Genomic DNA, 11,753 nt, shown 5'->3' with positions numbered 1-11,753 from the left:
CCTATAGTGAAAAATCTCTCCAAAAAAAAAAAAAAATTGTGTTTCTTTAGTTTCTGCTCATACTTTCTTCTCCAGCTTTCTTTCCAATCATGAAAGGTTGTCAGGACTATTTTGTAGTCTTTTTAAAATTTTTTTCTCCTGTCCAGAATCAGATGCAATGCTGCTTGTAAGAGGACACCTCTAAATTTCTCTTTGAAGGACTGATTGCTCTTGTTAGGTACTCCTAGATTCTACATAATTCCAAAGTTAAGATAATTTTTTTGCTTGCTCACAGCTTTGATTGATTTTCTTTCCTTTGGTGGCAATATTTACTTCAACAAAGTCAGCTCAACTGATTCAAATGAAGCTTTGTATCATTGCATTCTTACAATCACAAGAGTGTTAAAACTTGCCTGTGTTTAGAAAATTAGGAAAAAGACTATGGACAGAAAAAAAAAACCTTTGAAATCATTCTGTTTTTAAAACTTACTTTGCTTTATTTAAGTTCATGTATTTATTTCTTTTATGAGAGAAAGAGAGCGAGAGAGTGTTAACATACCCAGTAGCGACTCGATACTATAATCTATCCTAGTCACAACCTGCTCTGGATCATAGGCACCTACATTCCTGGCTTGTTCAGAAGCTCCTGGGACATGAACCCAGAACCTTCCCATGTGAGTCAGCCTTGTAGAATGTAATTTATTTTTTTACCAGAGAGCCATGTCTGATTCTAATACTTGTTATTTTTGATAGAGAACATTAATGTACTCCAAATAGTGATTTAAATATTAAATAAATATTTAATTTACTACTTTAGTAATAATACCATGAATAAGATTTCTATTAAATTCAATATTTAATTGCCAGAGGGCATGTGTGTGCTCTAAAGAGAGACAGAGAAACAAGAGAGGGAAAAAGCACCTCCCATTAAGGTGTGATTGTGCTGCAATTCCTCCCTCTCCATTTCTCCACCCGATCAGGATTTGGGGCATGCGTGCCCATCACCTGGCATGTCTTCCAAACTGTTGAGGCCAGAATTCAAACCACAATCATCCATGTGAGATCTGGTTCCCTTAACTAGGCTGCGGCTGTAAGACTGGCTCTAAATATTTATTTTTGTTGTAGGATTGTGGTGAGGACTTGGAGGGCAAGTGACATTTCTCATTGATGTGGGAATCTGCCAAAACATACTGGTTTGACTAGGTGGAAGCAGAAGTCGGCTTCATAGTTACCTTACATGTTCCCAGTGTTTGCCCATTGAACATTGGCTATGAACAGCATCCTATTGCATCAGGTCCTAGGAGTTTCAGAAGTCAGAAACCATTTTTCTAAATGTATTACATGTTCATACTAGGACACATGACATGGCTGGGAAACGCTTACTGAAGGAAGGCCTCTCTGGAACATAAAGGTGTGGATGTGGCAGAAAAGGCTAAGGAAGGAAGGGAAGATAGAGTCAGGAACACCTGACATCTGCCGGTTGGAGTGTGGAGGAAGGGACTGTTGCTGAAATGTAGGTTGAAGCAAGGTCATTGAAGGAGCAGTTGTTATTATTTTCAAATGTGCCTATTTGGGGCATTTATAAATCCAAAATTTACATTGTCTAGCAGGAACCACTTTTGAAATCTTAACTAATGATTTAAACATTTGTAAAGTGTTTAGTATGTGCCAGACACTGTGCTAGGAGGTGGGAGTTGTAATGAGGAATCAGATAGCTATGTCCCCTGACCTTATGGAGCTTGTGGTTAGCCTCTAACAGCTGAACAGGTAACTGCTGGAACAACTATCTGCATCCGCTAGATAACACAAGGGACCTAAAACATTCATGGAAAAGTGGAATTAAAGGAAGCGTTTTTACAGGTATAAAATATTTTTGAAATCTGTAGGTAGTCATTTCTTTCTTTCTTTTTTATTTTCTTTAAGAATTATTGGACTGCTGGGACCAGCAGTTGGCATAATGGCTATGTCGCTGGACTCCCATGTAGTCGACCGCGGTTCGAGTCCCGGATCCAGTGACTTAAACTCATGCCAGGCGCATGTACATGCGTGTACATCCCGAGAAGAGAATGGAGGAGAAGGGATTGCGATGTGGCCATCCCCCCTGGGGGGTGATTTCTTGCTTTCTATCTCTCTGTCTTTCTGGCAAGCACACGTGCCCTATAGCGAAACATCTCCCCCTCCACAAAAAAAAAAAAAAAAGAAAGAAAGAAAGAATTATTGGACTGCAGTTTTTCAGACAGGGTCCAACATATTGAGAAAAAACCTTTTGCCTTTTAAAAATGTTTGTGTTTCTGAAATAGCTAGCTATGCACATGTGACATGTATGTTCTCCCCGTACATATAGAGTGTACATACATGCTTGATTAAAGAGCAAAAGAAAAGAAATGATAACATTGGCTAGTGCTGTTTGGTTTCCACCTTCCATGTTCTTGGCCCAGTCTGTGCTGACAACAGCCACTGGGACGTCCCTTCAGTGCTGTGGGATCTTTTCCTGCCAAATATTGTTCTCTTGCAAGATTAAATAGCTGAATCAGTGTGGCCTGAATCTTGATCCTGCTGAGAATATTAAGACTCCTGCAGGTTGTAATACAGATTAGCTGGTGAGAGCTCTGTTGGAGAAATAAAGTGAGTTTCTCTAAATGAATTTAACAACTGCTGTGAACCTTTTTGTGTCCTCCCACACAAGTGTGTGTGCTGGCGGTTAACTATTTATTTCCCTCATTTTCTCCCGAACGGGCCCCAGTCCACCCCTGTGCATTTATTGTAAACACTTTCATAACTTTATTTGTGCATTCATGTTTTGCCAGATGAGGCGTTTGATACATTGGATTACTCAGTACTGTGAAGGGTGAGCCATTATTTACTTGATGTATTTAAGGAAAAGCCTTTTTTTTTTTTTTTGTACTTACAAAATGAGAGGCTCTAGTGTCAGTGACATAATTAGATAAACCACACCCCTGGGTTGTTTGGAGTAAGTGGATCAGCATATTGAATTTGGATCCTAGGCTTTACGTTAAAGGGTGTGACATATTTAGAAGAGGCAGAACAAACAGCCAAGAGTATTTACATTGCTTATGAACTTTACTCCATTACTATTTCTGCCTGTGTTTAGGGTTAGATCAAAACCATGAAAGGTTCGGGACCAGCACATGGTATAATGGTTACGTTGCTGGGCTCTCATATAGTTGACCATGGTTCAAGAGCTGGACCCAGCGGTTTAAAACTCATGCTGGGCATGTGTGCACACTTGCCCAAAATCCCAAGAGGAGAATGGAGGAGAAGGGATTGCAGTGTGGCTCTCCCCCCTGGGGTTGGTGCTTTCTGTTTCTCCGTCTCTGTCTCTCTGACGAGTGCACATGCTCTATAGCACAAATTTCAAATCTCTCTTAAAAAAAAAAAAAGAAAAAAAAGAGAGATGTTCTCAATTCCACAAAGATTATCTCGTGCTTCCCCCTAAATAAAGTAAGTTTAAAAATGAACAATAACAACATTGCACTAAGGCTTAGAACACACAGATAGCCTGAAGTAAGGAGGAGTTTGTTAGGTTGTCTGGCGGTAGACTCTGCGCAAGTTGGTGGAGCCTTTGTCTGTCTTGGGAGCCACTTACCTCTCCCCCGCGCAGAGCCTGCTCAGCCTGCCTGCTCTGCCGTCCTCCCTCCTGTTTCCTGTGCTCTTCCATTTGTCTCCCACACCTCCTCACGTGCGCGCACACACATGTGTGTAGGAGATTGCTCAGTAAAAATGCCTGTGACTGTGATTTGTAAACGTCAATCCACAACACAATGATAAAGAAATGGCTATTAAATTAATCAGTATTGGGACCAGCAGGTGGCGTGGTGGTTAAGGTGCTGGAACTGGTTTGACCGTGGTTTGAATCCCCAGACCTGGCCACTTGCTTTCTCACTTTCTCTCCTTTCTCTCTCTGTGTGTGTCTCTCTCTGGTCAAATTAATAATAAATGAATGACTAAATAAAATAAAATAATTAATTATTTAAAAAAATTGTTTTTACTTTTGCAAATTGCCCCACAGATTTTTTTGTTTTGAATTTGCTACAGTGTACTCCCAGGAGATAGGGGGTGCGGGTGACCACACCGCAACCCCTTCCCCTCTATTCACCTCTCGGGATTTTGGGCAGGCATGCATGCACATATGCTTAGTGTGTCTTTCAAGCTGCTGGGTCTAGGAATTGAACTGCACAGTTGCCTATGTGGGATCCAACTCCTTTAACCACCATGCCACTGGCTAGCCCACTCCATAGATTATTACTATGACATATTTAGTTAAGTCATGATTATTTTTAAAATTTTATGTGGTAGAGCATGCTTGTACCTACCTGGGAGAGAGAAAAACCCTTGACAGGGTGTGTCACGTTGATGGCCTTCCCTAGCTCTCCGGCTCCCTGCATCCTGCACGCCTGTGTGCACATCCACCTCTTCCCCACATCCTTTCCTGCAGGTTACTCAGGCCCTTTCAGGGATCTGGCTCCAGCGTTGTCAGCCCTCCAGGACACCTGCACTGCTGCTACACCACAACAGCTGAGCCTGAATTATTTTTTACTTGTCTCCATATTATGCCAAAACCAGGAGGAAAATGTTGCCCTAAGGAAAGGCATGAGAAGAGGGAAGCGCTATCAGCTCGGCCTCTTTCCTCCTGCTTTCATAAACTAGCCTCCCTTTTGCAGATCCTAGTAAATGCGGATGTGAGGGGCACGGCTCCTTGAAATCACAGATATACCTAGAGAGCTGTTGAAAAGATGAAAAGAGCTTATGAAAATCCAGTTCCTTGTGTGGAAACAACATACAGACTTTGGAGAAGCCTCCCCCACCCTCAGCCCTCAGGACTCAAGCACGAACATGTCCGGCATTGTCATTAGGCACCCCTGTTGGCACTTAGGTGACAGCTACTCCCTCAGTAGAAGAAAGGGGTGGGAGCACACATTCCTGAAGGGCCCTTTGTATGCTGGGCGGTCCTTCATGCTATTTCAAGGGTGCTTCTCTCATGCACATACAAGCACTCTCTAAAAAATAAATAGTGATAATTTAACTAAATATTTAATTGTAATAGTCTTAGTAATGATCTATGAGACAATTTACAGAAGTAAAACAGCATGGGTGAATTTAATAGTCATTTATTACAGTTGCTTTATTTTTTCTCGACAATCTCAAGAAATAGTTGTCATGGGACCAGCAGTTGGCGTAATGGCTATGTCGCTGGACTCCCATGTAGTCGACCGTGGTTTGAGTCCTGGACCCTGTGGCTTTAACTCACGCCGGGGGCATGTGGGTGCGTGCCCAGGATCCCGAGAGGAGAATGAAGGAGGAGGGATTGCAGCATGGCCATCCCCCCTGGGGGGTGATTTCTCGCTTTCTGTCTCTCTGTCTCTCTCTGCCTTTCTGGTGACCACATGTACCCTATAGCAAAAACCTCTCCAAAAAAAGAAAAAAGAAAAAAAAATAGTTGTCATTATCCTCATGTCAGAGATGAGGAAACTGGAACTCAGGGAGGATCAATAAATTACCTAGTTGTGTACAGCCAGGAAAGAGCAAAGCTGGGGCTGGAGTCTGGGCTCTTGATTTTTCACTTTGTTTTGTTTTCTTCTAAGTTCAAAGTGCACAGTTTTCCCTCTGTACCAGGAGTTTGGAAGCACTTGCTTACATGTTAGATCTAGAGTCTTTATGATACAGAGCAAATGTCAAAGAGATTAGTCTCTTTTTGTTGGTACAGAAGTTAAACAACATTTTGGAAGCCACATAGGATTGCAAGCAAATTTAGAAGTTTCAAGCTCCTATTAATTTTTTTTTTTTTTTTTTTTTTTTTTTGCAGGGCAGCAGGTGGCATAATGGTTAAGGTGCTGGACTCTCTATTGGTCAGCCATGGTTTGAGTCCTGGACCCGGTGGCTTTGAAACTGATGCTGGGCATGTGCGTATGCCCAAAATCCTGTGAGAATGGAGGAAAAGGGATGGCAGTGTTACCATCCCCTGAGTGGTGATTTCTCACTTTCTGTCTATGGTGGTGGTGTGGTGCGGAGAGAAAGCAAGCACCCTCCCTGGGGTGGGGTTCTCGCCACACCATAGCCCCTTCTTCTCCGTTCTCCTCTTGGGATTTTGAATACACATGCTCATGTGCCCAGTGTGTTTTTCAAGCCTCCAAGCCCAGAACTCATACTGTGGTCGGCTGTGTAGGATTCAGCCACCTTAATCACCATGCCACTTGGCGGGCCCTGAAACTTCTTAGTACAAGGAACAGAGCTTTATCATCCACAATTAGAATCTCCTATTCAAATGCCCCTTTCTGTACTGGGATACAAGAAGGCTTTGCATTTCTCCAGTCACTTGCTGTGGGGCATGTTGTCATGTGATCTTGTTGTTAAGATTTGTTGTTTATTCTCCTTCAGGATTTATTTAGCTCTCTGAGTAGTACCTGCTCTGCACTTGGCCTATGGTAGGAGGTGAAGATAGAAGAGGTGAGCACAGTGAGCCTAGAGCGTAGAACACAGCCTGCTCAGTGTGTTGGCGGGGAGTTGAGGGGCCGAGAATCTGGAGAGGCAGAGAGACACCCAGCACTAGGTGGGGTTCAGCGTTGGTCACAGATTGCTTACAGAAGGAGGTGGCATGAGATGGGTGTCTGAGAAAGCACGAGGAGGGAGGCAGGTTAGAAGTGGGTGATGATGCTGTGGGTGACGATGCTATGGGTGGCAGGGAGCTTCCATGTGGAGAAGCTGCGTGCACCAGGAGTCCAGAATGAGGTTGTGGTATGTCTGATGAGCTGCAAATACTGTTGGGTCATTGGAACGGTCAGGTGTATTTTTCTGTGTTTTTCTATGCAAAAGTGCATCATGACCCATAATTTTAGCCTGAAGATTTTGATTTATGTTCTTTTAAGGGAAGGACCCTCAGTTTTGGGGTCATTGTTTGTTTAAATGTTGGGAGTAGGAGATGTAGTCCTGTTGTCAACGGGGCCCTTATGTGCGTTGGATTTCACTGTAATTGTCACGGTGGGATCTTGAGGCCTGCTATTGAGCCTGGGACGATTATAGCGTCAGTATTTGTGAGTATCTGTTTTTGGAGGATAACAGAGAGAAAAATCATGATTTCCTGCATCTGTCTGTGTTTAAACTATGCCAATTTAAAAACCCACCACCAACATCAAAACTTAGGCAGTTGTATTGCATTGATTTAGAGTTGAATGACAAACGTCGAACAAAGGTGTCTGTGTGCTGCATTAATGGGGCGGGCGTATACTTATACTCCAGCTGTGGTATGAGACTGGGTAGCTAGTCACAGACACCATATCAGGTTGGCGGGTCTGAGAGAGTGCAAACCATGCAGATATGTATGCCTTTAGCTTTGCATGCAGGTGCCACCTTAGTTCTCATACAGATATGAAGAGAAATCTCAGTTCATTAAAGTGTCTGAACATGGGGGGGTCTTCTGGTAAACCTGCCCTTATGTTTCAGTACAGGTTAAATCTAAGTAACCCTTTGTTAGTCTCTTGACAGTGTTTCCTGAAAGTTAAATGACAAACCATGATGTAGCTGACCTTTTCTCAAAGTAACCGCCTCCTGCTTACTAAATGGGCCAGAAACCATAGATGCAGATCAACGTAGGTCATTATAGTAGACAGAGATGGTCTAAGAGGTGGTTCTAGCTCGCCGCTGTCCTCAGGACCCTGTCTGGAAATATCTTCTTTGGCAGCTAACAGGATGCCTGTTTGTGATTATTTACCACTGACTCCTACAGTCAGAACGCACACGAACAAAATCCGGGTAGTTGAATAGTTTTTGAACAACTTAGTTTTATGTGTGTAAGGAATTGAGGACTTGACCCTAGTTAAAAGCAGAGGAAGTTAGTTTTGCATTGTAGCAAAACCTGTGAGTAAGAAACAAGAAGTAACTTTGCCTAATATGTGGATTATACGATAAATTTGCAGAGCTCTTTCAACTTTTGCCATGACCGAACTCATCAGAGCATTATATCTCAATCACTGTCCCTCTTCTCTTCTCTTCTCTATCTCAGATGGGAATGATAATATTTGATGCTTATTTTAAGTTGAGAGGATCAATGAAAGCATGATGGAAAAGCCCTTTGCGTGACTCAGAAGAAAAGCAGTGCTAAATAAAAATATGAAATAGAGCCCTCTCTAAGGAGATAGGTACACGAAGGGATGATTGGCTTTCCTTCTGGGCCTTTTGCAACTTTATTAAAATGTAATTGAGAAACACAGAAAAAGCAGTTTTGTCGGGTTTGTGGGAGTTGGGGAAGTACTCACGTCTTGGTATAGGGAAGATGAAAACCTCGCGTGTCATTGGCTGTATTTAGCAATACTCCTTTAACCCCTCCCAGACTATTCACTGGAAGCAAAGTGGTGGTAATTATTCCTGAGGATCCCAAAATGTTAGGCTTTGAAATGGGGATTGATACCAGGCGAAAAAAATGGGGTGATTTATAAACAGTCCAGTTTCTTTTGCTTTTCTCTCTCTCTCTCTCTCTCTCTTTCTTTCTTTCTTTTTGTTTTTGCTACAGGATACATGCGCTCGCCAAAGAGAGAGGGAAAGTGAGAAATCACTTCCCCCCCCCCACCCCCAGTGGGCAATGGCCAGGCTACAATCCCTTCTCCTCTTGAGATTTCGGACATGCACATACACGTGCCAGGAGTGATTTTCAAGTTGCTGGGTTTGGTTCAAGAACTACAGTTGGCCATGTGGGAGTTCAGGGCCTAACCACCACACCCACCATCTGCTGGCCCTAGTTTTCTTCTTAGTTTTGTGCTTGTAAAGAATAGTTGAGATGTGCTAATGTTTATGGTGCCGGGAAAGAACCATAAGGTGGGAGAATATTGAAGTCTCTTGAACAATATTGGATTATAAGGTCATTTGAAGGGCAGAATAGAACATAGTTCGAACAGGCAGAGGTTAAACCATAATGAGTAGTAATCCTAAAGAGAATTAAAATACAGAAAACACTGCATTATTTATTTGGATTCAAAGGGAACTCACCAAGGGAGAGGCAGCAGGCTTTCTGCTTTTGGAATGTTTGTGGACTAGAGAAGACGCTGTCTATCAGATTTAAGCTCTCACTTAATTCTTGCTCCTAACTGTAAAATGAAGTATGGAACAAACACAGTTAACGGTGTGATTCCTAGGAGAAAAGACATGGACCCTGGTGACGGGAAGACCAGGTTTAGATTCTGCCCACACCCATCCTGTCATCTCTTCCCACCTTTTCCTGGGTTGTTTGCTCAGCAGACTGTTGGGCATTGAGAGCTGACTTTAGAGACAGGATGTGGGTTCAAATGCCAGCATCTCCTGTTATTAGGTCATTTACCCTAGGACATATGAGGGACTTCAGAAAGTTTGTGGAAAATGGACTTAAAGTATGAGATTATTTGAGTACCAAAAAAATTGAAAATTTTTTTTTTTTTTTGAGAGGATTTTGCTATAGGATGCATGTGCTTGCCAAAAAGAGAGACAGAAAGTGAGAAATTACCCCCCCCCCCCCAGAGGGGATGGCGACACTGCAATCCCTTCTCCTCTAGGGATCTTGGGCATGCACGCACAAGTGATTGGCGTGAGTTTAAGTCACCGGGTTGGGACTCGAACCATGGGAGTCCAGTGAAATAGCCATTATGCCATCTGCTGGTCCCAAAATAGTGTTTTTCATAATAGAAACTTTCAGTGTACTTAAAAAAAATATTTTTTGCCAGAGAGTGCAAACACTCGTGTGTGTGTGTGTGTGTATACGTGTGCGAGAGAGAGAGAGAGAGAGACAGAGAAACATGGAGAGCCAGGAAGAAAGCAAGATCACAAACACCCTCCTTCCCCTATGGGGTGTGACCATGCCACAATACGTTCACCCCATCTCTCCATCCCACTAGGATTTGGGGATGTATGCACACACATGTGCCTGTTGTGTTTGGTTTTTGAGCCACCAGCTGGGACGCAGATGGTGATTAGCTACATGGAATTCAGCTTCTGTAAGCCCTTTCCATGAACATTTTGAAGATCCCTTGTGGGGTAATAAAACTGCCTCATTCACTTCACTGTGTCAGTTTCTACACCTGTAAAATGGAAGTAAACACATTTAACTTGCAGCATTTTTACGTGAATCAAATACCTGCTTTTCGAGTATAAGTAAAAGATGTGGGTACTTAGGAACTGATTGTTTTGTTATTTTTCTGACATAAGCTGAAATCAGGGGAAGATTTTGGCCTGAAAATGATTTAGTAAGTCACTTCACTTTGTACCTGTAAAAGTAGCAGCAATATTCCCAATTTTCAAATTTATTATCATTTGCAATATTTTATTTTGTTTTATCTGTGTTTCTTAGAAGTAACATTATTTTGATTATCATTACTTACAGTTTTGCATATTATTATCTTCATTAAATAATGTTGCAGATTTTTTCATTATGAAATTTTAATTGATAAAATAAAAGTTGGCCCTTTTTTATTTTTGGCTGTCAGAGGATGCAAACACCCATGTGCCCAGAAGGAAACAGAGAGAGAGAGAGAAAGCAAGCAAGCAAGCAAGCACCCTCTGCCTTTACCCAGTGGGATGTGGTCATGCCACAATCCCTTCTCTTTCATTTCTTTGTCTTGTCTGGATTTTGGGCACATGTGCACACATGGCTTGTGATTTTTAAGTTGTTGGACTGGGATTCAAGCTGCAGTTGGTCCTTAGTCATTAGGCTATGCATCTGGCCCCAAAGTTTTTCCATTTAACTTAAGAATAAGCATTCTAACCTAATGATTCTGATGTATCTAAGGTGAAAGAAAATCTTATTATTAATGCAGCTTAGCACTGAATGTATTATTATAAATGCAGAAATTGTTTCTTAATTTGGGCTCAGGACCCTAAGATTTTTTTTTTTTTTGAGAGGTTTTTTTTCACTATAGGGCGTGTGCGCTTGTCAGACAGAGACAGAGAGACAGAAAGCGAGAAATCACCCCCCAGGGGGGATGGCCACGCCGGAATCCCTTCTCCTCTGTTCTCCTCTCGGGATCTTGGGCACGCACGCACACGCGCCTGGTGTGAGTTTTTAAGCCACCGGGTCTGGGATGCAAACCGTGGTCGACTACGTGGAAGTCCAGCGACATAGCCATTACGCTAACTGCTGGTTCCCAGGACCCTAAGATTTTTAGACAATTTCTTAATAATTTTTTGCTTCCTTATAAGCATTGTGGTAAACATTAGGGTTATTTAAGATGGGATGCAGAATGACCTATATTTCTGTTAGAATTCTGTACTTTGGTTGCTCAATAACACTACAAAGGAAGAGATCTGTCATTGTCCTTGCAATTCTTTTAATCGCAATTTAAAAAATTTATTATTAGTATTATTATTCATATATTACATTGCTATACATCATTTATATTTTAAAGAGATTTTATCAAGTCCCGTCCAGTTGAGAATACTATATACATCCTTGTCAACAGATAATAAACCTTATCTGTGTCCCACAAGTGTCTTACCTCTCTATTTTTTTCCCCAAATTTCCTTTCCTACACTCTTCCCCTCCCATACTCTCTTTCCACTTTGTCTCTAGTGTCCATTACAATTTTTAATGCTTTTATGTTCTTCACTCTTTCAGTCTCTACCATAGAGTGCGGACACTAGGTATATATTAAGCAGAGACATATAATGTCTCTCTTTCATAGTTTGACTTGCTTCACTCAGCAACAAATCTTCCATATTCATCCACTTTCTATAAAATTCCAAGGTCTTGTTTCTTTTTTTTTTTTTTTAAATGACTGAATAGTATTCCATGGAGTATA

General features: G+C 41.9%; 1 protein-coding gene across 1 annotated transcript in view; it reads left to right on the top strand.

Annotated features, from left to right (window-relative positions):
- The window catches only part of NEBL (nebulette), a 460,558-nt gene that overhangs the window by 259,071 nt on the left and 189,734 nt on the right, over window positions 1–11,753 (top strand). The window lies entirely within an intron of this gene.

This window comes from Tupaia chinensis, unplaced genomic scaffold (assembly GCF_000334495.1).
Source record: "Tupaia chinensis unplaced genomic scaffold, TupChi_1.0 Scaffold000060_1, whole genome shotgun sequence".
Lineage (NCBI taxonomy): Eukaryota > Metazoa > Chordata > Mammalia > Scandentia > Tupaiidae > Tupaia > Tupaia belangeri.
Note: the sequence above shows the minus strand (reverse complement) of the source record. Positions and strands in the feature narration are given on the sequence as shown.